The sequence below is a fragment of the Pristis pectinata genome, chromosome 32, assembly GCF_009764475.1.
Source record: "Pristis pectinata isolate sPriPec2 chromosome 32, sPriPec2.1.pri, whole genome shotgun sequence".
Lineage (NCBI taxonomy): Eukaryota > Metazoa > Chordata > Chondrichthyes > Rhinopristiformes > Pristidae > Pristis > Pristis pectinata.
The window spans coordinates 9,520,009-9,542,272 of NC_067436.1; the positions used below are offsets into that span (position 1 = coordinate 9,520,009).

Here is a 22,264-nt window from a genome sequence, read left to right on the forward strand (position 1 = left end):
AGCTGATTAATGTCCCCTTAAATACACCATCAATAAGTAATCATTCTAAAAAAAATTTAATAAGAATGAAAATTTGTTTTTCACAAGTCCACAGTTCTAGGGTAATCAGGCATTGGAAGCTGAACTATTTGTAGGAATGCTAGGCTTCTTTAAAATTACTTGGGGGCAGTTCTAACAAGTTGGAGGAAAGCAGTGATTGGTGAAATCTTGGGGTCCTGCCGGGGAAGAGCAAATGCATTCGAAGACAGAATCTGGGCTCTGTCAGAACCGGTGCCGGAGCCCTAGCTCAAACAATCCGCCAGACAACTAAAGGGTTGTTCCTGTGCCTGTTTATACCCACAGACTGAAAGGACCAGAGCTGATAGAACGTTACAACTTTTTTAAAAAACTTTTTTTTAAAAAAAGCATAGTTACTAAAAACTCTCTCAAACTACCAGGATACAAGCGACCCCTATGTAGTAAGGTGTTTGATTCTGCAAGTTGTAGGTGGGATTCTGGTAGAGGTGGAGTTAGCCTCCACGCTGGAAGTGTAGGCAGGATAGAGGGAGCGTGATCCCCTTCAAGGAACTCCCTCAAACTGTTACCGCTGTAACCAATGAAGTGGCTGAGAGTAATTCGTCCAGTGTGGTGACATCACCAGCACGAAAGGAGATCTCAGAGGTTGCTCAACGATCCACGTTGTTTGCACCAAGTTTTAATCCCTGCTTTTTGCATGTTCCTTGCTAATTCACGGTGGCCGGTCCCTCTGAGTGTATCAAGCTGCGAGTACTTGCAGCTAGAAGACTTTTGGCAAGACTGCGATCAGATTCGTCTTTGACCCGGCGGTGACTGACCGGGTGAGTAAGATCTGCTCTTTGTCTCAATGAAAAAGAGACTGAAGTGCTGAAGAAAAGTGCTGAAAAGGTTGAGAGGGCGGAAGCGGCTGGACACAAAGGGAAGGTCCAGCTGATACCAGAGGAAATTCAGCAGTTGGGCTTAAAAAAATGTCTTCATATGATGATATATATACAGTTACTTCTTAAAAGAATATCAGCTCTGAATGAGTGAGTGCCACCAGACATGGTAACACCCGTGCTTTATTAACTGCCTTTTTTGCTGCAGGCAGGAATTATTTCTGGAACTGCTGAAAAGGCATCTTGTTTGCCACTAACTCAAGTTACCCCAGAATGTAGGAGGACAGGCAAGTGATTTGGCCTAACGCTCAGCTTCAAGCACTTGCACTGTGCAGCCAGGGGGATTGCAATGATGTCTCATGCCTACCCTGTCACTTTGACCTCTTGTACGCTAAAAACTGGAGCTCTTGATCTCTCAGTCTACCTCGATATGGTCCTTGCTCCTGGCTTGTCTACCTGCACTGCACTTACTCTGTAACTATATTCTGCATTCTGTTATTGCTTTTCCCTTTGCACTACCTTGGAATGATCTGTCTGATGGCATGCAGAAGTTTTTCAATGTATCTTGGTGCATGTGACAATAACAAACCAGTTATCTTAGGGACATGACTCAGCCATTTGGTACCTCAAGCCTGTTCTGCATTCATTGAAATTATTGGCAGATCTGCAACCTTATCCCGTATGCCTGCATTCTCTCTGTAATACCTTTTTGGTTATCAAAATCTCTTCCAACTAAAATGACCAGTTATTGAGGCATAGAAATATACATGACATAAACAGGCCCTTTGGCCCACTGAGTTCACACTGACCGTCAACCATCTTGTGATGCTGCAAGTAAGTTTCTCATTGCACCTGTGCATACATGTACTTGTGTATATGACAATAAACTCAACTTTGACCCATTCACACTAATCGTACATTAATCCCAGTTTTTTTATTCTTCCCACATTCTCATAAACTCTCCCCAGATTTTCCCACTGTCCTACACACCAGGGACAATTTACAGTGGCCAATTAATCTACCCACCAGTATCAATTGCCATTTGCAGAAAAGGACTCTAAATTTTTTGTGTATTGCTGTTTCCCATCCTCACTCTTGAAAGACTTGGCTCTAATGTTTAGACCCTTTCCTCGAGCTGAGACTTCTCAACAAACTTTTTATGTGTTTTTTTTTCTCTATTCTTTTGATTCCTCTTAATGACCTTTAAAAGCTTCTTATTGAGGTTAGCTGTACATAATTAAGCCTGTGTGGTTCACAATGTTTTTGGAGGGTATTTCAGTCAATGCAACCTTCCCTTACTGAGCTTTATAACATTCTGGCCAATATTTATCCTTTGACCAACATCACTAAAACAGAATATTTACCTATCACTTTTGTGCTGTTTTTTTGGGAGCTTAGTGCATGTAGCTTGGCTGCCATCTTTCCTGCATTACAACAGTGACTGCACTTGAAAACTAATGAATTGGTTGTGTTGTCTTGTAGGATGTCTTGAAGTTGTGAAATGATACAGGAGAAAGTAGAGGCAGGGATAATGGAAAAGTGGATCAGGCTTGGCAGCTGAATGTCCCTCCCTATGTTAGAAATGCATGCTATTTCTTTATATTGCTGACCAACTGCTATTGTACAGAACCTTTGTTTTTATTGTACAAGCACAATTGGCAACGTTGTGAGTTCGGCTCTAGTTCTTCTTTCAGTGAGGGAGCTAAGTTCACACAGGACTACGACCATAAGACTATTCAGGGATGCCACAGAGTTGCAGACGCAGTCTGTGGCTGACCAAAGTGTGGTTAGTGTAACGCTATTACAGCGCCAGCAACCGGGGTTCAATTCCAGCAGCTATCTGTGAGGAGTTTGTACGTTCTCCCTGTGTCTGCGTGGGTTTCCTCCGGGTGCTCCGATTTCCTCCCACATTCCAAAGATGTATGGGTTAGGAAGTTGTGGGCATGCTATGTTGGCGCTGGAAGTGTGGCGACACTTGCGGGCTGCCCCCAGAACACTGCGCAAAAAGGTGCATTTCACTGTGTGTTTTGATGTACATGTGACTAATAAAGATATCTGATCTGATCTGTCTGCGTTTATCACTGTGGACAGTTTGGGCATTAAATGAAAGTCCTATTCCAAGGACTCATTGCTTCATCCAATGGTGAAGGCATGTAGATTTCACCTCTATGTTCAAAGCCATCTTTCATGGTATTGCTGTTCTAGATAATACTGTGAAACGTCACACAGTAATTGTCTGAAATTGACATACTTTCTGTTTCATTTGAGTACTCTGAGGTGTATTATAAAGCTGTATAATGTTTGGCATGGAACTGTATGGCATCTGGTCTGCAAGGTGTATTAAGGGCAAGGAGTGCAATTAAAGTAATTAAATTGCCTTAATATCCAACAAGGCGAGTGTACAATGCTCGTATGGCAAGAGCTGGAAAGACCAGGGAAGGTTTAATTATTTTCCCGTGCTAAGTCTGTCAATCGGACCTATGATGAGGTCATAACGTGGCTTCGGTATCTGCTGGGATTGCAGAAGGAAATGAAAAATTTGCCAGAATATTTTTCTCTCTCTATCGTCATCCCCAAAGTGCAGAGTGCATGTGTGTGAATACCAATATCCTTGCGCAATGCTGTGTCTCCACCCATCAGCCCTCTGCCAGTTGACCTACATTAGATTCTGGCTAAGCAGAGCAGTTTTAAAATTCGCATTCTGGTTTCAAATCCCTCTGAAATTTCTCCTCCCTCTTATAATTCTTCATTTTCACATATCAATCAGACATGGTAAGGACAACAGGTTCTCTTCCCTGAAGGGTATTGGTGAACCAGGTGGCTTTTTTACAACAATCTGGTTTTTTTTTTGGTCATTACCAGTGACTAGACTTTTTAAAAATTCCAAATTAATTAGCCCTCCATATCTGATTTCCTTCACACCACCATTTGCGGTTGTGCCCTTGATTACTGAAAATCCAAGCTCTGCCGATCCCACACCAAACCTCTCAGCAATTTAAGGGGCTCCTTAAAGCTCATTTATCCTTGCCATTTGTAGGCATTGATACTAATATCTATATGGCTCGGTGTAAAGTTTTCTTTGATTAAGCATTGTAAAGTGTCTTGAGTTTGTTACATCAAAGTTGCTATATAAATGTAGTTTTTATTTGTTGTTAGGTATACGTGCAGGAGGGCCTGGTTGTGTTAAGATTAATAATGAAGAGTTCTGCTCACTTTCATTATCTGCAGGTCCTCCCCAGGTCATGGCAGGGTTCCATTCCTGTGAGCTGTTTGTGCCGCGGACAGTTCGCGAATCGGACATGCGGTCGCGAACAGAGTTCCCCCACGGCAGAAGATGCCTGCAGCCCTGCAGAAGCCGGCAAATCCATCCTGCTGGCTCCCCCTGCCCAAACACTCCCTATAATGTACAGGCTGTACATAAGTGGGGCATTCATAACCTGGGAAGGACCTCAACATTCCTACCAGAAGGTAGCAGGCACCAATGGGATTGTATAGTACCAAGTAAGAGTTCCTTTCTGAGAGTAGGGGAAGGAATTTTGAGGAAAATAAGGACAGAAAATACTAGGGTTACTCAACAGATCTGGCCACATCTGTGGACAGAGAAATGGAATTAATATTTCAGGTCAATGAGAACTGATGCAGTCATTGACCTGAAATGTTAACTCTGTTTCCCAATCCACAGATGCTGCCTGACCTGCTGACTATTTCCACATTTTCTGTTCGAATTTCCAATATTTGCTTTTCAATTTGAGGACAAGATGCTTTGAATTCAGAAATGTTTGAATAAACTCAATTGAATTCAAATGAGGATCTGGGGTAGTTTAAGCTTTAACCTTGAACAGGGTATATCCTCCCACTTTGTTTCAATATTTCCAAAGAGTTATCCTTGTATTTCTTCAATTCCATAATAGAATATTATTTTAAAAGTGGATATTTCACACCAATCTTGGACATGTCATCCAAGGGAATGGCAAAATTCAGAAGGTGTTCTTCTGAACTGGGACCTTTTGCCCTGGTATATTTATAATTTACTCATTTTTGAGTTCTGGGAACCATGGGCAAACCAGCATTTATTGCCCATTCCTAATGCCCTTGAACTATTGCAGATGTTGCCTTTTCAAAGAGCATTTACGAACCAGCAACATTGGTGGGTCTGGTGTCAGTAAAGATGGCAGATTTGCTCCCCTGAAGACCTTTAGTGAAGTAGATGGGTTCTTACAACAGCTTGATAGTTTTGTGGTCTGATGACTTTATTTTTCTTAAAATTTCTTTATTATTAACTAAATTTAAGTTCCACAGCTGTTGTAGTGGGATTTGAACATGGATTTCTGGCTTGTTAATCCTGCCCTTTAGATGAGTAGTCCAGTGATTTTATGCACTGCACCATTTCTGTATGTTATTAGAGGTGGAGAAAGCTCTTGCATGTTAAAAGCATGCCCTACTGTCTGAAGTGTAAATTGCCAGTGCCTGCATCTGGCAGTGCATCTCACTGGCAGAAACTGGGTGACGTCTGTAACTAGGTGGCAGACAACCACTAGCGGAGGTCTTCAAACAGATGGCATAACTGATTGGAAAGGTAGGGTTCCAGTAAGTTTCATTAGGGACTGGTTACAGTCATACAGCACAGAAACAGGCCCTTCAGCCCATCATTCCATGCCAATCATCAAGCACCCATTTACAATAATCCCACGTTATTCTCCCCCACTTTCCCATTAACTACCACTCACTAGGGCCAATTTACAGTGGCCAAATAACCTACCAACTCATGCAAGTATGCAATATGGGAAGAAACCAGAGCACCTGGAGGAAACCCACGTGGTCTTGGAGGGAATGTGCAAACTCAGCAGAGGCGGAGCCGGAGGTCGGGATCAAACCAAAGTCAATGGAGCTGTGAGGCAGTGGATCTACACCTGGTTCCTATCCCAACTAACAGAGGCTAGAGATGTATATCAGCCAAACTCCTTAGCTAGGATTAAATTTCACCATTACTTTTATAGTGAGTGTGACTAGTATTTGGGGACTTTAGCCTAAGATTTGGATATACCACACATCAGAACCCTCAGTTTGTAAGATAATTAAGAAGTCTGCCATTAACAGTGTTAATTTTCACTGATGTTGCTTCAAAGTTCCATTGCCATTGTACATTCTTGTGGAAACACGTCTGCATTCAACTTGCCTCCTGCCTCTAGGTCTGAGGTCATTTGACCATGGGAGTTACACTGATATCTGTGAACTTGAAAGCATTTGCAAGTGAAGGGTTGCCTGGCATGAGTAAAGCAGTCAGAGTAGCGTGATGAAGGGTAGTCCTGATGAAGGGTCTCGGCCTGAAACATAGATTGTTTATTTCCGTCCATGGATGCTGCCTGACCCGCTGAGTTCCTCCAGCACTTTGTGTGACTGCTCCAGATTCCAGCATCTGCAGAATTTCTTGTGTCTCAGAGTAGTGATTTGATGCATTATACTGCTAGCATTGTGTTGGCTACAGTGCAGAAGTGGTTGTACATCTTCACAATGTTGTACTGTGTACTGCGGAGTGAGTGGTATTGTGTAAAAGAGGCAGCTGTACAAACAGGGACAATAAAATGGAGGGTTGTAGAAAGACATTTCCAAACGTGTGAATACAATTGCAGCTTTGAATATAACGAAGTACCAATCTACATGTGCTTGAGCACTTTCAAAAGAACCTAATCTGTTACAATTAATATTTGAGATTTACAGTTCTTCCCCAGCTTCCCTTTGACTCTCACCAACTTTTACAGATGCACCATAAAAAGCATCCTATCCAGATGTATCACAGCTTGGTATGGCAACTGCTCTGCCCAGGACCGCAAGAAACTTCAGAGAGTTGTGGACACAGCGCAGTGCATCACTGACACCAGCCTCCCCTCCTTGGACTCTGTCTTTATCTCTTGCTGTCTTGGTGAAGCAGCCAGGATAATCGAAGACCCCACCCACCTGGGACGTTCTCTCTTCTCTCCTTTTCCATCAGGTAGAAGATACAGGAGCCTGAGGGCGTGTACCACCAGATTTAAGGACAGTTTCTACCCCACCGTGATGAGACTATTGAATGGTTCCCTTATACGATGAGATGGACTATGACCTCACGATCTACCTTGTTGTGATCTTGCACGTTATTGCACTGCACTTTCTCTGTAGCTGTGACACTTTACTCTGTACTGTTATTGTTTTTACCTGTAGTACATCAATGTACTCTGTACTAACTCAATGTAACTGCACTGTGTAATGAATTGACCTGTACGATCGGTATGTAAGACAAGTTTTTCACTGTACCTGGGTACAAGTGACAATAACATACCAATACCAATTGGGGGGCTGCAGGCATCTTGTGCTGCCTGGGAACTCAGTTCGAGGCCACATTTCTGACTTGTGAACTGTTTGAGTCATGAACAGTTCACAGGAATGGAACCCTACTGTAAAATTGGGATGAACTGTATTATTCTGTTTATTTTTGTTCCAGCATACTTAAAAAGACACAACTCATTGCTATCAGAATAATTGCTTGGTGAATAGATAACAATATCAAGGGATCAAAATTAACTCCTACAATGTATTACCTGCATGCTTCAGATTAAAATTCTCTAAACCAAATACTACAGCAGTTCTATTGATTTTAGAAGAAAACAGCCCAACAATTTTGATACCATCTTAGAAGAGAATCTAAAGGTGGGCTATATAATGAATTGTTTTTCAGTCTTCGCAAGAGGAAAAAAATCAGCAATTTGGAAAATGAAACCTTAAGTTTGCCAAATGCAAAAGCAAATTATGATTTTTATCAAGAAATGTTTGAAATATTTAGGCAGAATTGGAGAGAAGTAAAACAGGAATAATATTTCAGATCAGTGACCTTTCATCAGAGCAGAAAGTTTGCCAAGTACTCTTTCCCAAAGTTGGTGCCTGATTTTTGTAGCTGACCTCTATGGTTGATTAGGGCGCAATGTAGCTGAGACACAGAGCCCAGAAGAGGTCTCAGACTTGATTCACATGGTCTGTACTGAGTTTGCTGACATCAGGTGGGAAGATGTTATAAGGGTTTGAGAAATAAATGCTTGCAGTTTATATAATCTTGGGTTATTCTGAAGTAAATAATGGCAAACTAAATACTTTTGAAGTGTAGTTATTGTCATGTGAAATGCAGCAGGCAAAAATAATGTGATTCGCTCAAATAAGCTGTTCTGTGGTGTTGATTGGCCAGGGGACTGGGAAAAGCTTGTGTTCTTCTGCAAAATAGTGTCCTGAGTCATTTTAGTTCTGTCTGGTTCAAAGTTGTGTCTGAAAGACAGTTCACTATTCCTTCAATACTAAACTGGAGTGTCAGGCTGGACTTCTGTGTTTTAATCTATGGAAAACACTGAATCATAATGTGTCTGGAGAGACAAAAGACTGCAGTTGCTGGAAATCTGGAGCAACACATGAAAAGCTGGAGGAGCTCAGCAGGTGGTAGCATCTGTTGGGGGGGGGCGCGGGGAAGGACAGTTGACGTTTCAGGTCTGATGAAGGGTCTCGGCTCAATGTTGACTGTTCATTTCCCTCCATGGATGCTGCCTGACCTGCTGAGTCCCTCTAGCTTTCTGTGTGTCGATGATAATGTATCCCTATTTTCTTGTGGTTTAGAGCTGTTATGGGCTTGGACCTTCCATTTTTTTTAAAAGTCAGTAGTTCTGCTTAGAAGTGTAACTGGGCAAAAATTTGAGACACCTAAGTAAATGGCAGACCTTGACTTTTGTGCAGTCGATTGTCGATTTTGGGAGAACTGTGCTTTGCCGTTGGACTCTTTGTGGAGTCTTGCAGGGGAGTGCAATGATCTGTAACTTCCTGGCTCTTTGACTGGGCAACGTGCCCACTGTGTCTCCTGTGCCCCCACTGACTTCAGTCGGGAGAAATGGCTGCAGTGAGAATATTAAGTACAAAAAAATGTCCTTTCTTTTTGATTTAAATGTATTATGTGCTTGTATTTTTAGAGACACAAAACATGAAAACAGGCCCTGGGACACCAATTTCACGCCGACCATCTACTATTAATCCTACTTTAATCCCATTTTTACTCTCCCCACATTCTCCTCATCTCCCCCTGGATTCTACCACTCACCTACACACTACAGGCAACTTACAGTGCTCAATTAACCCACTAACTTCATGTCTCTGGGATGCGGGAGGAAAGGGGAGCGCCCGGAGGAAAGTCACACCCTCGTGGAGAATGTGCAAACTCCACACCCGAGATCAAGATTGAACCTGGGTCTCTGGAGCTCTGAGGTAGTGGCTCCACTGTCTGCACCACTGTGCCACCCATTCTACATAGTAATTTAAAAAATAATACCTTTCAGAATCAGCTTTATTATCACTGACTTGGATGACATGAAATTGGTATTGGTTTATTATTGTCACTTGTACTGAGGTACAGTGGAAAAACTTGTCTTGCAAACCGATCGTACAGATCAATTCATTACACAGTGCAGTTACATTGAGTTAGTACAGAGTGCATTGATGTAGTACAGGTAAAAACAATAACAGTACAGAGTAAAGTGTCACAGCTACAGAGAGAGTGCAGTGCAATAAGGTGCAAGGTCACAACAAGGTAGATTGTGAGGTCAGAGTCCATCTCGTCGTATAAGGGAACCATTCAATAGTTTGTTGTTTTGTGGCAGCAGTACAGTGCAAAGACATAAAATTGCTATAAATTACAAAAATGAATAGTGCAAAAAAGAAAAGGAATAATAAGTGTTCATGGGTCATTCAGAAATCTGATGGTGGAGGGGAAGAAGCTGTTCCTGAATCGTTGAGTGTGGGCCTTCAGGCTCCTGTACCTCCTCCCCGATGGTCGTAACGAGAAGAGAGGTCTGAAAGTTTTAGGATGTCAGACATTCACAATCACCCAAACTCCTTGACAGACTTGACACCCGGCCAGTAGGACTTGGCCCTCTGTCAAAGGAAGCACTTCTGGGGGGGTGGGGGTGGGTGGAGGTGTGGTGGGGTTTGAGGCCAGGCTGCTGGCCAGCTCAGGCAGCTGTCTGGGCGGTGGAAGATCTGCGCCATTAACTTTTCCCGAGGCACAGGACTCGAAAGGGTGGATGCAGAGGATGGTTCTCTTGTCTATGGAGTCCAGAACCAGGGGTCACACATGCAGCAGTGGATCTGATGCCTTACAGCACCAGAGACCCAGGTTCGCTGCTGGCTCTGGGTGCTGTCTGTGCAGAGTTTGCACGTTCTCCCTGTGATCAAGTGAGTTTTCAACGTGTCCCACTCTCCCTCTCTCCAAGGCCTTGCAAATTGGTTCCTTTTGTCCATCTCCCTTTTTATATTCGTATTTCATTACAATGTAGAAGGTGGCCATTTGATCCATCGAGTCTGTACCCAGGCCAGTTTCATTCCCCCCACCTAATTCCCTGTAACCATTCACTCTCATGTTGCACTTAACATCCCATTGATTCTTCTATCACTTCCTTGCACTGGGAGTGATTTGGAGTGGCCAGCTAACCTCCCAACCTTCCTGTTTATTGGGATACAGGAGGAAACCGGAGCACTTGTGCAGTCACCGAGAGAACGTGCAAGCTCCACGCAGACAGTGTTGGAGGTCAGGATCGAACAGAGTTTGTTGAGGCTGTGAGATGGCTGTAGTGCCAATGTGCTGCTCTTTACACACTGCAGCTGAATCCTTCTCCACTGCTCCAGACCCTAACACTTGGCTTGCTTAAAATGATTTTCCTTGGCGAAATAATTCTTTTGGAGAAAAGGATTGGGATTTCCATGCTGCCTCTTACAATTGGCTAGTTTGATATTTACCATGAACAATCGACATTTGGCCCAGCCCTTGCACAACAGCACTGAATTTTATTTTGGGGAAAAAGAAACTGCTGATCCCCTGAAATTTCCCACAAGATAAGCTGGGCTTGATTTTTCAGCACTTTTTTTTTTGAAGTTCTTCTGAATGTACTGAGTCATCACTGTGTGATCAGGTTGTTCCATTTGTGTTAGCAAAGAATTATGAAGTCATAACAACCATATTCCCTGCCTGCCACTGAATTTCCACTAAGTTCAGCAGTCTCTTGGGCTTTTAGCAGATTAAAGATTAACAGGTAATACAGGCAGCACAGTTAACCTCCTTGAAGTGTTAACCAACGTCCAAACTTTCCTGGTCAGAATTGATTCAGTTGAAGGACGGGAAATAATTTCATCTTGTTATTTGGGAACTGTTGTTCTCAGCTGCACAAGAATCCAATATTGTATTTCCCCATGTGCTTTAAAGATGTGATTGCATTGAGAAGGTGCAGAGGAGATGTTGCATGGATAAGAAAATTGTTGATTTGAGGAAAGCTAGACTTGTTTTCTTTTGGAGCAGAGAAGTCTGAGGGGAGACTTAACTGAGGTGTGTAAGATTATGAGAGAGATCCTTCCCTTTTAATCCTGTACCTGAGGCATCAAAAACCAAGGCCATAGTTTGAAAGTAATTGGTGAAGGGATGCATGGGGAGATCAAGGAAAGGTATTTCACCCAGAGGGTGGTAGTGGTCTGGAACTTATCCCTTAAAAAGTAGTGGAAGCAGAAACCATCTACCTTTCGTGCCCTGTTGGAGATGTTCCCTTTGTTCTACACACCCACGCAAAAACTAACTTCTTTCCTCTCATCCAGCAGAAAACGAGGCACAGGAGGAACTCAGCAGGTCAGGCAGCATCAGTGGACAGTCACCATTTCGGGTTGAGACCCTTCGTCCTCCAGCAGTTTGTTTTGTGCTCCAGATTCCAGCATCTGCAGTCTCTTGTGTTTCCAGTTTTTTCTCTCTTTCTCAGTCCTGACGAAGGGTCTAGGACTTGAAACTGTTTCTCCCTCCGCAGATGCTGCCTGATCTGTTGACTGTTTACAGTGTTTTTGGATTCTTGTTGATGGGACATTCCAGTTGCTGGAGTTTGCATAAGTTGCTCACGAAGGTTGGATCCCCTGTCACTGACTCTTTACTTGCAGCTTTTTCTGCCTTTGCCAGTGGCTGAAGTTGGCACTTCTGACGATATGTAGCTTTGCCACAGGGGAAAATGGGAATCACCTTGAGTGCTGGTGTGATAGCTTGGATGGCGTAAGTGGAAATAATCACTGGCGACCAAAACAAGACCTCAATTAGTGGGCCACGATCAAATGCTGCCATGGGAATCTAAAAAAAAGCCGGTAATTTTGTCACTGCCCAAACGATTAATGCCAACAATGAACACGACCACAGTAACCAGATCATTACTCCTTCTGAGAATCCTCCAGTGTAAAATGACTACTTTTGTTCCCCAACAGAGCCACTGTTCTTTGAGGTGATTTTAACTTTTAAATATCCTGTCAGGTATGATGCAGAAACACAAGACTTTCTCGTCTGTTTTCCCCTCTGGTGTCAGCTTTCTACCTGTCTGCTGAATTCTGGGCCAAGTATCCCCTTGTACACTGCCAGCAATATCCCTCCTACCCATATGGCATGAATGGCCATTAGATGCTGCATTGCCTCACAACGAGCACGTCTTTGGGATGTGGGAGGAAACCAGAGCGCCCGGAGGAAACCTACACGGTTGCAGGGAGAACTCGCAAACTCCACACAGACAGCGCCAGAGGTCGGGATTGAACTGGGGTCCTCCGTTGCTGTGTTCCATCCCGACAAGTGCTGTCTGTGTGGAGCTTGCACGAGGTCAGGGTTGAACCCGGGTTCTTGGAGCTATGGGCGACGCAGTGGTGCAGATAGTAAAAACTCTGCTTCACAGCACCAGGTTCAATCGCAGTCTCCGGTGCTGTTAGTGCTTTTCCATTTCCCCTGTGAACACGTGAGTTTCCTCTGGGTGCTCTGATTTCCTCCCACATCATAAAGACGTGCTGTTGTGAGGTTAATTGGCGCTGTAAATTACTCCTGGTGTAGGGTGGCAGGAGAACCAAGGCAGAGTTGACACAAGGGGGAATAGGATTGATGCGATTGCTTCAAGAGCTGGCATGGATTTGAGGGGATGAATGGCTTCCTCTTGCATTGTAATGAAATATCAGAGATACTGAGCATAAGGACAGATACTACTCCCAAGTTCAGATGCCGCTTATTTTCCCCACATCCAATTGTGTACTCACTTTATCCCCTCAAAGGGAGACTGATTGTGTGAAGTTCAAGTCCAACACTTCAAATAAATGTCAACTGTCCATTTCCCTCCATAGATGCTGCCTGACCCGCTGAGTTCCTCCAGCGATTTGTGTGCTCCTTCAAATAAATAATCTTATTTTCTGTTCAGCTGCACTTGATACCGAACACCAGTTGTGGTATGATGGTGAATTGACCTTATTTGTACTTTCTCCTTACCACATTTCAATACATACTTCCAGTATTGCAGTTTAAGTTTCACTGGTTGACTTAAATTATTCTGACCATTATTACATACTCTTTTGGATTCTCCCAGGCAACAGAGTGACATTTTATGAGCAACTGAGTTTCTGTAAACATGGCTTATTCACTTCCTCCATAAGTATTCCATTGGAATCTCAGTCTGCAATTTTATCTCGGCAATCTGGGAGCTGTTTTATAGGGACGGTCAGTAGGATAGTACTTATTTATTTGATTCAGAGTTAGGTTGCATTTTTTTTATCTGCACCCCCACACACGCATGCTTTCTTTTTATCAAGGCTACTAAATGGGGAACTGTAATTTGAATCTGAGTTGATTACGTTATTGTGTCCTTATTTTTAGCCAGGGGCATTGAGCAAAGGCAAACTTTCATTTATAGAGCATATTTGATCTCCAAAGTCCTTCTTGCTAATTGGTTACTTTTAGAATTGTTGTCACTGAAATGTAGGCAAACAGTGGTGACTCAGTGGTTAAAACACAAGGCCAGTAATCCTGAGGCCTGGACAAATAATCCAGAAACACGAGTTCGAATCCCACCATGGCAACTGTGGATTTTAAAATAAGGTAAACCTGGGAATCAACAACCAGTCATAGAGAGATACAGCACAGTAACGGGCCCTTCGGCCCACTGAGTCCATGCTCGTCAATGACCAATTTACACCGATCCCACATTAATCCCTCTTTTATTCTCCCATCAACTCTCCCCAGATTCTACAAGGCACCTACACACAAGGGGCAATTTACAGTGGGCAATTAACCTAGCACCCTTGGAACGTGGAAGAGAATCGGAGTAATGATGATTGCAAACACGACCACATCGCTACTAAAAGATAAGAGATCAGATATCTTTATTAGTCACATGTACATCGAAACACACAGTGGAATACATCCTTCGCGTAGTGTGTTCTGGGGGGCAGCCCGCAAGTGTCGCCACGCTTCTGCCGCCAACATAGCATGCCCACAACTTCCTAACCCGTACGTCTTTGGAATGTGGGAGGAAACCGGAGGAAACCCACACAGACACGGGGAGAACGTACAAACTCCTACAGACAGCGGCCAGAATTGAACTCGGGTTGCTGGCGCTGTAAAGTGTTACGCTAACTGCTAACCCCCAACTCCTTTAGCAATGTGGTTGAGGTTCTGAGTTCCTTTCTTTGTTTCTTGAACAAAGAGGACAGTTGGTTGATTCAAACCGAAATGTTTAATATATTTAATCTCATCCAGCCCATTGGGAGGTTTGCATCTTCTGATTTGTCTCTTTCTTTCTTTTAGTTGAATCCTATTTTTCTTTTACTCCTTTGCCCTCCCCCATCAAACCACCTTCTTCCCACAAGGGAATAGAAAATGCTTTACACCTTTAAGCCAGCACCCTTTCCCCTTGCTTTACCCTCTTCCCCTCACCTCTCCACCTCTCTATCCTGACTATCTCCCCTCTTTCAGCAGAGATGAAGGGTCTCGACCTGAAACGTCGACTGACCTTTCCCCCACAGATGTTGCCTGACCTGCTGAGTTCCTCCAGCGGCTTGTTTCTTTTGCTCCAGAATAAAGCATCTGCAGTCTCGTGTGTCTCCACCATTTGCTGACACTGTGAAGATTGCTGATGGCCATCTCATTGAGTCATTGCACAAACATTCCCCAGAGCTTTGACCACCAGCTGACTTTGTGTTATGTTGGTTTTTAACTCTCTCAAAGCTGTTTATATCTGCCTGCCTTGTGCTCAAATAGATTTACACTTTGGTGTTACTGTACATAGGGAAAATTCAGAGTGTTTGTGGCGTGTCATTGGACCATGGGAAAGGATGCACATAATTCACTGCCTTTATTACAAGAGCTTTTTCAGATTTATGATCCAATATTGAGGGCTAATCAAAACTGTTTAGTCACAAAAATTCACAGCTGGCTCCAATTTCCATCCTCATGACCTCTGCATCTTTGAGAATGTAGATGTGACGTTAGATGCTCAGGATTTAGTTGGGATAGTTGTATGCTCACATCAATGGTAGAGAGAACCTTACTGCCTCAGGCTAAAGATGGTACAAAGCAGAAAATGCTGGAGACACCCAGCAGGTCAGGCAGCATCTGTAGACAGAAACAGTGGTATTTCAGATCAAAAGCTGTTCTGCTGAAGGGTTTTCAGCCTGGAATGTTAACTCTGTTTCTCACTCCACAGATGCTGCCTGACCTGCTGAGTGTTTCCATTGTTTTTTCTTTTCAGTTCAGATTTTCAGCATAGTCAGTATTTTTGATTTACCTTTAAGGATGGTACAAACATTGCAGAAATCCCCGAGCACTGGGGTGGCAATAATGCTGTTCTGAGATTTGAATGTACAACCTGACTTTGGTAGGTGCTATCATTTTATCTTCCAGTCTCCCACTGTTTTGAAGACTGACTACGAATGTAACTGGCATTCATGGAAGAATAACAATGGCTGTTCACTGTGGCTCATAGAGCTCTTTTATATTGCCCTTCGGGTCCTTTTTAAATATTTCCCCTCTCACTTTAAACCTATGCCCTTTAGTTTTGGACTCCCCTACACTGGGGGAGAAAAGACTGTGGCTAATTCACCTTATCTGTGCCTCTCATGATTTTATAAACCTCAACAAGGTCACCTCTCAGCCTCAGTTTTTAAAAAGATAAGGGGACCTTAGTAATGAAATACTCAGTATTTCAGGCGAGGCCTCACCAAGACCTTGTACAATTGCAACAAAACTTCTCTATTTTTAAACTCTTAACTCCTTTGCATTAAAGGCCAGAATGCCATTTGCCCTGTTGGAGCTGCCTTCTAGCTTTTTGTGATTCATGCACGAGAGCAACTAGATCCCTCTGTGCTGGAAATTACTTTAAAAAGCTGTACAAAACATTTTCGTAAAATAAACAGCCCAATGAAAGAATATGTTGAAAGATGCAACTGAAATATCGCAGCTTAACTGGAAGACACAAAAGAACACCCCCCGCCCCCCCCACCCACCCTCCTCTCTATACTGGTTATCTTCCATCTCCAACTTCAGCCCTGATGCAGGGATTCAATCCAAAACATTGACAATTCCTTTCCTCCCTGCAGATGCTGCTCAACATATGGAGTTCTGCCAGCAGTTTGTTTGTAGCTTAATTTGAAGAGGTCCCTTGAAACAGGCACCATCGGTGGAAACATGCCATGCTCACTTATTTGATGAGGGAAATGTTGCAGAGGGGAGGGGCCAGTGTAGAAAGGATAGGTTCACATTTTTTGAATAAGTGCAAGAGATGGCAGAGATTCAGTTTGCACTGGAAATCTCTTGTGTTTGAATTCCATCATCCTTCAAGAAACTGAAGAACCTTCAAATATAAACCTAAGGGTATAAGTACATACTTCCTTGAAAGTGGTGACACAGATAAATAGGACGGTGAAGGTGGCATTTGGCACGTCGGCCTTCGTTGGTCAGGATACAGAGTACAGGAGTTGGGATGTCAATGTTACAGCTGAACAAGGCCACATTTGGAGTACTGCACACAGTTCTGGTCCAATAAACAATGTGCTGGAGGAACTCAGCGGGTCGAGCAGCATCCGTCCAAGGAGAGAGATTGTCGACGCTTCAGGTCGAAACCCTGCATTGGGAACGGTCAGTTCTGGTCACCTTGCTACAGTTACAGTTGATCACTAGTTCTGGTCGCCTTGCTGTAGGAAGGATGTCATTGAACTGGAAAGGGTGTAAAAAAGTTTCTCGAGGATATTACGGAGACTGGAGGGTTTAACTTATAAGGAGAGGCTGGATAGGCTAGGACATTTTTTTCCCCCCTCATGGAGCCTCTTGAAGATGTCCTCGATGGCAGGGAGGGTTGTGATCGTGATGGAGCTGACCGAGTCTGTAACCCTCTGCAGCCTCTTGCAATCCAGAACATTGCAGCCTCCATACCAGGCGGTGATGCAACCAGTCAGAATACTCTCCACTGTACATCTGTAGAAATTAGTAAGAATCTTTGGTGACATACCGAATCGCCTCAAGCTCCTAATGAAATAGAGCCGCTGGCGTGCCATCTTCATGATTGTATCAATGTGTTGGGCCCAGGATAGATCCTCTGAGGTGTTGATGCCCAGGAATTTGAAACTGCTCACCCTTTCCAGACAATAATGGAAATCTGGAACTCTTTCACAACCCTAGAGACCAAGGCTCAACAAGGAGCGTTGGAGCAGGCAGGAGCTTGTAACAAATCTAACAGCCATGACCCAGCTGAATGTTGGAACAGACTTGCAGGGCTTAAGTGGTTGCTCTCATTTCTATGTTCTTGCGTCTTCTTACTGTTACCCAAGGAGGAAGGACATTCTGGTTATAGTGTCCTAAAGGATATTATGGAGACTGGTTGTCCATTTTTATTGCCTACTGGCTCCAGCTGTGAGCAAAATCCAGTGACAATTTCCAGTGAAATGTCTGTAGTTGTCAGCCAGTCACCCTGTAGGCTGGTGCCCCAGGGGATTGGGAGCACTGTGTTAATTGGCTGTTGCAGAAGGAATGTAGAAAACAACTCCCCATCAGTAAATCTCTTTGTGCAGTGCACAGGGAACATCTGAAATATGATCTCGCCTTGATGAAATTAGCTGAATGCCCACTCTTGTGTGAAGAATTCCTATCCCTGGAAGCTTCAAGTAAGTATACTCTGCTAGGATCTTATCAACAGGAAACTTGCATTAGATACTGGACACACTAAAACACTATTGGTATTTTGTTGTGGTGATATAATATAGAAATAATAAAAATGTTCTAGTTCTGTTAAAGATCTATCTTTTTGAGTTCAGTAGTATTAGTGGATTGCTTAATGACCTTTTTCCTTGGGCGATAGTGGTTTGTACTGAATATCTGGTTCAGGTCTTAAGAGGATATTTATCATTGTTGCATTTCTTAATAATGAGAAATGCAACAATGATAAATATCCTTTTAAGATCTGAACCAGATATTTTTCACTATTATCTGAATGTTATTGTGCATGCTGAAGTTCAGCTGCACAAATATTTAGGCTTTTATTCAAACCTATGAGCTCCACTGTCCCATTTTGGCATTTAACGTCAGTTATTATCAAACTCAGTTTATTCAGTCAATGTGACTTTGTGGCGACTCATCGTCCGCGCAGGTGAACTGGCTCGGCGGTCGGGGCACGCGTCGTCGGAGCGGCGGGGCCCAAGATGGTGTTGGGCCTTCGTCTTCCCCGAGCGATGGGGGAGAACCCGCGCGCGTGCGAAAAGATTTCGATGACTGAGTACGTATGTCATTTCCGTTTTCTGAAGGCGGGAACAGCGCAGCTTAAAAGTCCTGCGCAAGGGGGTAAATAAATCAGTCTTGTTCCACAGCTTGCAGACTCGTGTCTTCATTCTCGCATCGCGGTAGCAGCCGCTACAACTTAACCTTTATGCAACAGTTCACTGAAAAAGACACCGCATCTGCCTGCATCAGGGGTCATGTTACTGACTAAAGTTCACTTGTAACTCTTTTCTGGCATTTCCAATCCTGACTTGCTGCAAAATTTTTTGTGTGTTTACATGGCTGGACCTGTCTGTCTGTGTTTGTCTCTTTTGATTTTCTCTTCCTTAGTTTATAGTTTTTTTTAAAAAAAAGGATCCAAATCTTTTCAGAACAATTCATGCCCCTGAGAGGGACTGATAGGGGAGATGCTGAGAGACACAGGAGACTACAGATGCTGCAATCTGGAGGAACAAACAATCTGCTGGAGGAACTCAGTGGGTCGAGCAGCATCTGTGGGAGGAAAGGAACTGATGACGTTTCGGGTCGAAGCCCTGCATCAGGACTCGTGTTACTCACATCCTCTCACAGATGCTCCTTGACCTGCTGTATTCATCCAGCAGACTGTGGGATGCTGAGAGGCTGTGTCCTCTGGCTGGAGAACCTTGAACTTCGGTGCCCAACCAACCTTGGCTTAAGATGTCAACCATTTGGGACTGAGATGAGGAGAAATCCCTTCATTGATGTGCTGCTTAGTCTTTAGCGATGTGCCAGTCGACAGCATTCTTTTATGGACATCTCGCTGTGCCGGAAGACCAACGGGTTTCAGGCAGATCAAAGTGTGTGTTTCAGCGTTGATGATCTTCCAGCAGCAGTTGATGTTTGTCCCTGGGAACAGCTCCTAGATCAGAGAGTCTGCTGTTATGCAGCTGCTCAGCACGAACCTTGACAAGGACCTTTGGATCCTTTCCCAGACCACCTTTGCCAACACGCAGGTGGATGATTGTCTCGACCACACCGGAGCTGTCTCGGGGCAGTGTGTTGGGAGTGAGACTCCGACTGTGCAGGAAGGGTCTGATTGGGACGGCCCATCTCAGTACCAGCCAAGTGAAGTCTTGAAGCTTGTGTCATGATGAGATCTTCTGCCAAATGGCTTTGAAAATCTCGGAAACCATCCCACAGGATCCACTGTACCATTTGCTCTGCAGGTAGGAAACTAATGTCCAGTTAGCATCCTGACTATTTAAATTTTCAGAGTGTGTTTTGAACTTGGGTGAGTAGAGTGCACTTTAAAACAGAATTGCTTTGATATACACCCAAGTCAGTAGCAGTAAATGGACTTAACATATTACATTCAGCTCTGGAGATTTGGTTCTATTCAACTTCAAAGGTATTGTAGTAAGTGGTATTGGTTTATTCTTGTTACATGTACCGAGATACAGTGAAAAATGTCGTTTTGCAAGCCATCCATACAGATCATTTCAAAACTTAGGTACTTTAAGGTAGTACAAGGGAAAAACAATAACAGAATGCAGAATATAGTTTTACAGTTACAGAAAAAGTGCAGTGCGGGCAGACAATAAGGTGTAAGGATCACAATAAGGTAGACTGAGAGATCAAGAGTTCATCTTTAACGTACAGGAGGTCCATTCCAGAGTCCTATAACAGCGGGTTAGAACCTGTTCGTGTTGTGTAGAACTACAGTGGGACTGTGGATGAATTTTTAAACAAACGTTTAGAGGTAAAATGCTTGCAGTTCAAATAAATATTAATTTCCTGTAATGTCAAAGAAAAAGTTTGCTGCTTGAGCATTAACTCGAAACAGAAGGACATTAATATATTTACTGCCTGTGGGATACTGGCGATGAAAGGTTGAAGTGCACTTCTGAAGCATCTTGCTGTGTCAGATGCTTTGAGCTATTTTGATGTGGTGAGGCAAGATGCAGAAGCTGGTGTTCATCTTTATTGGGATCATATCAGCAACCGGCTGAGGGAACTAACAAGAGGTTATGATTCACAGAGCAAGCTTCCCAACAGGAGGGACCAAATTAAGCCCTTCTGTGTGACAAACCTCTTGTCAGTGGTAGTTGTGTTGAATAACATATACTATTAAAGCATTAAGTGTACCTTTTCTTGTTTACTTGCAGCAGTTTTGAGAGCATATTGTAACAATGTAGAAATTAGATGAGTGTTTTTGCATTTGATTGGCCTATTTGTAAAGCTAAACATCAGGAGTAGTGTGTGTAAATCTCAGTAAGTCTGTTTAGTAATAAGAAACAACTGGTTTCAGGTTTTGTTTTAGCCATGGTTGATTTCAAAGATTACCACTGAGTTTATTACAGGTTTTTTACGTGACTTTGCAGTGTGCTTTGGCTTTATAGTTAGCTATTATTTCCCGATCAATATCTGTACCAGTTCTGCCTGCTGTTATTTGGCTTGTATTCAGTGAGTATAGCGCAATGTCTTGTATTTTCTGACCACAGTCTAGAAAATCCAACAATTGGAGGCTTAAGTTGGGCTCTTTTTGGTGCGGTGTGAGATGCCTTTTTATCTTGCTTCTACCATTGTTATAATTCCCATGGATTATAACTGAAATCATGGGATTTTCATCTATCTAAAATCTCATGAATGATATGAAAGAATTAATCTAAACCAACCTGCAATGTGCATAACTGCAGCATTATATTCTACATTCTGTTTTAGAAACATAGAAAAACTACAGCACAATTCAGGCCCTTCGGCCCACAAAGCTGTGCCGAACATGTCCCTACCCTAGAAATTACTAGGCTTACCCATAGCCCTCTATTTTTCTCAGCTCCACGTACCTATCCAACAGTCTCTTAAAAGACCCTATCGTGTCCGCCTCCACCACCGTTGCCGGTAGCCTATTCCATGCACTCACCGCTCTCTGAGTTTAAAAAAAACTTACCCCTGACATCTCCTCTATACCTAATAGAAACATAGTAAAACTACAGCACACATAGAAAAACTACAGCACAAAAACACACAGTAAAAAGTTTTCTTTTTACTACCTTCATGTATTATGTATGTAATGCTCTGTCTGGATGGCACACAAACAAAAGCTTTTCATTGTATCTCGGTACTTGTGACAATAATAAACCAATAATAATATTCCAATTTGGTGCTCTATTCCTTTCCAATCCATTTCTCTGGGGAGTTGGCTGAGAGCTTCTGCTTCTGATGGTCTGATTCGGAGGCAAGCTAATGCCACCTTCACTAACACAGTCAAGAACTTACAGAATCCAGACGAGTGAAGGCAGAGGATAGAATCAAGACAGCAGACTGAGGAATGAGTCTCAAGTGCTGGAGTGAAAGTAATAAACCCACCCACAAAGAGACATCTGCCACACTCTGATGGACATTTGCAACACTCTTCTTGTATGGTTACTGTTGTGATAAATGGTTCTTTTAAGGTTTCTTTCCCACAGCTTTGCTTCTGGTTTCAATCTTTCCATCTGCAGCTTGTTACCAGATAATGAGAGTCTGGGATTTTCCAGACCAGAGACCAGGACATGCTGTTCAGAATTGGGTGACAAGGAAGTTCTGCCCATGAGCTGGGGTCTGAGGGTACCAAGTACAGGCAGTCCCTAGGTTATGAATGCCTGACTTATGAACAAGCCTACGTGTGAATGAACTCCCAAATTATTATTAATTTCAAAAGTCTGACGTACGTACGTAATGGCAGAACTAGTTTCCTGTGTCTGTCTGTCTGTGTCTCTCTCTCTCTCTCTCTCTCTCTCTCTCTCTCTCTCTCTCTGTATGTCTCTCTCTCTCT

General features: G+C 43.3%; 1 protein-coding gene across 2 annotated transcripts in view; it reads left to right on the plus strand.

Moving 5' to 3' along the window:
* Positions 1 to 243: 243 nt before the first annotated feature.
* Positions 244 to 22,264, plus strand: part of cd276 (CD276 molecule) — a 331,746-nt gene continuing 309,725 nt past the window's right edge. The window contains exon 1 of one of the 2 annotated variants that reach the window (XM_052042581.1): positions 244 to 836. The gene's annotated coding sequence lies outside the window, so the exon portion shown is untranslated. The remainder of the gene's footprint in view (positions 837 to 22,264) is intronic. The other variant, XM_052042583.1, reaches the window with a different exon arrangement.